Raw genomic sequence first — 3383 nt, forward strand, 5'->3', positions numbered from 1 at the left:
AAAAAAAAAAATAAAAACGAAAAATGTTTCTCAATTAACAACTTAATACGAGCATCTAAACCATCTTATAAGACAACATGAGGAGAGGACAACCATTATTAACTTCATCTTGATCCTAAAGCCATTTAGGAACTATACTAATTCAAAATGAAAGCCATTCATTTGCTTTTCATTTATCTTAACACCAAGATTACCATTAAACAACATGTTTTACTTCAACAAAAGGCCTACTCTACTGCTGATATTTGTATCTGCACTTTTTCTTTTTACCAGTTCAGGAAGCTAATGAGGCAAGTTCTCCTGGCCATACCAATGTTTCAAGCCCGAGAATGATTCTTCGAGCTAGAAACTACAATTGGTGGTTTCGAACGGCTATCTACGTGTTCCTTCTACTCTCAGGCCAGTCAGTAGCAACACTGTTGGGGAGATTGTACTTTGACAAAGGAGGAGAAAGTAAATGGATGCGATCACTGGTGCAACTTGCAGGTTTCCCAATCCTGCTTCCATACTATCTTATATCATCGCACAAGAAAGCTGTAACAAATACCGACATGCACTCGAAACTGCGCTCCATGTTAGTCCACGCATCGGTTTACGTGGTTCTTATGCCTTCCGGTATCTACTTATTCGCTAATCTGTGTCCCAGTTGGCCTTTAGTGCCTTCTCCTTTTTTCTCAACTCACAGAAGCTCACTCCTTATATAGTCAATTCCCTAGTGCTTCTCACCATCTCCTCCGTGCTCCTCGTGTTTCGTGCCGACTCTGGTGATGCTTCTAAAGGAAAGTACGCGATTGGATTGACGTGTACAATTGCTGCATCTGCTGGCTACGGATTCTTTCTTTCGTTGACACAGCTTGCCATGGAAAACGTCCTCAAAAGAGACATTTTCAGTGGTCATGGATCTTATGGTGAACCAGTCACTGGTTGCGACCTTGGCTACCTTGGTGGGAATTTTTGCGAGCGGACAGTGGAAGGATTTGAAGTAAGAGATGTACACATTCAAACTAGGGAAGGAATCTAATCTCATGACCTTAACATGGACAGCTGTAGCATGGCAAGTTTATACTGTTGGTGCAGTGGGATTGATTCTTGAGGTTTCTTCCTTATTCTCCAATGTCATGAGTGTCTTTGGTTTGGCCATTATTCCAGCTTTAGCTGTGTTTTTCTTCAACGAAAAAATGGACGGTCTAATGGCGATGGCGATGGTTTTGGCTATTTGGGGCTTCATTTCATATGTTTATCAGAACTACCTTGAGAGTCATAATTCCAAGACGAAGAACGAAAAGACCTACAAAGAAACCAGAGATTCCCCTGAGAGAGATCAATGATTGAATGAAAACTCAAAAGGAAAGCCGTTACATGCTCACATCTTGAGAATTAAATAGACACAAGTCGATCGCTTGATTCTTTTCACTACAAGCATAGTTTGTTTTACTTATGTTCTTCTCAATATTGTAGGAAATCTCGGATGAGATATCATAGGAGGATTTTTAGGAGTTTTTCTAGTATAGGAAATCAAGGGAGATCACCGGATCCTAAAAGGGCTGATCTGTTTGGATACTTTCCTGATTTTCTGTAACAGAAAGTGTCTATAAATAAAGGGTAGAATAGCTTGTAATTATTCATTCATTCATAATATAAATTCTTTCATTATTCTACATGGTATCAGAGCTGTAAGGCTAGGGTTTCTGGAGAAAAAAATTAGGGCAGCCTTAATCGCTGGTTTCCGACTGGTTTATTTCTTTCTCTCCCAGCCTTAATCGATGGTTCATTCCTTTCTCTCCCAGTCTTAATTGCTGGTTCATTCCTTTCTCTCCCAGCCTTAATTGCTGGTAGTTCATCAGCCTTAATCACTGATTTAGCCCTCTTTTTTTTCTGTCCAATCATATCCAATCATGACGGATACCACCTCTTCGGCTCAATCACCTTCAATAGTTAAGAATGAACAGGCAGCACGGACCACAAAAAAACTTCAGAATATCCAGGCAACCTATAGATTAAATGGAAAAAATTATTTGAAGTGGTCTTAATTGGTTCGAACTTTTTTGAAAGGAAAAGGAAAGCTAGGCCATTTACTGGAGCAGGGACCGGAAGGAGGAGCCACAGGTGCAAACGCATGGTAGGAAGAAGATTCAATGATTATGTCATGGCAATGGAATTCCATGAACCCGGAGATTAGTGACACTTGCATGTTCTTGCCAACAGCAAAGTCAATCTGGGATGCTCTCTACCAAACCTATTCAAAGGTCAATGATGCAGCTCTCATATATGATATCAAGACAAAGACAACAGGTGCAAAACAAGGGTCGAAAACTGTGACAGAGTACTCCAATGCACTACAAAATCAGTGGCAAGAACTGGACTACTATAGGACAATTGATCTGAACTGCAGCAAGAGTGCAATAGCCATCAAAAAATTCATAGAACGAGACCGGGTATATGATTTTTTGGCTGGCTTAAATTCTGAGTTTGATCTTATACGTATTCAAACTTTAGGCAGGCCTGAAGTATCATCCTTGACTGAAACAATCTCCCTGGTCCGTGCGGAGGAGAGTCGCAGAGGCATCATGCTCGATCCACCTTCAACAGAAAATTCTGCCCTTCTAAGCTCCAAGTCACAAGGACTAATGCTTGATGGTACCGCTGTAGACAAGCCAAACCAACCAAGTGCTCACAAGGATCGGGATGAGATGTGGTGCACGTACTGCAAGAAACCATGACATACCAAGGAGCGCTGCTGGAAATTGCCTGGGAAACCCTCCACAAACAGCCGAGAATGGGGACAGAGAGGAGGACAATCAGCATCAGGCTACAGCCAGGCTCATATGTCCACACAGGATTCAACCTGCAGCTTTGGAGGATTTAGTATGGAGGAAATTGAAAAACTCAAGGGTTTGTTAGGAAAAGTGGAAGATCAGGGACAGAAATCCAACCCGCGGGTATCAACCCAGGGTATGTGTTCATTGACACTTTCAGGTGAGACTCTAATCTCTCTTGGATTAAATACTTTAGGTAATGAGTTTAGGAATGCTTGGATCGTTGATTCTGGTGCCACCGACCACATGACTCATACCTCTAACCTATTTAACACCTATACACCCTGTCCAAGCAACCGGAAAATTATAGATGCTGATGGTTCTGCAACCACAGTGGCAGGAGTAGGAGATATTCAAATTACCCCAGAATTAGTACTTCAAAATGTTCTCCATGTTCCCCAACTTTCAACAAATTTGGTTTCCATACAAAAACTTACCCGAGATCTAACTGGTTGTGTTATATTCAATGCTTCCTCTTGTGAATTTCAGGACCCGGGGTCGGGGAAGAGGATTGGACTTGCTAAGGAGCATAATGGACTCTACTACTTGAATGTATCAAATCAACCG

The 3383-nt window shown here is 41.6% G+C and overlaps 1 pseudogene; it reads left to right on the plus strand.

Annotated features, from left to right (window-relative positions):
- The window catches only part of LOC21387361, a 1870-nt pseudogene extending 542 nt beyond the window's left edge, over positions 1-1328 (plus strand).
- Positions 1329-3383: the final 2055 nt, after the last annotated feature.

This window comes from Morus notabilis, unplaced genomic scaffold, assembly GCF_000414095.1.
Source record: "Morus notabilis unplaced genomic scaffold, ASM41409v2 Scaffold178, whole genome shotgun sequence".
Lineage (NCBI taxonomy): Eukaryota > Viridiplantae > Streptophyta > Magnoliopsida > Rosales > Moraceae > Morus > Morus notabilis.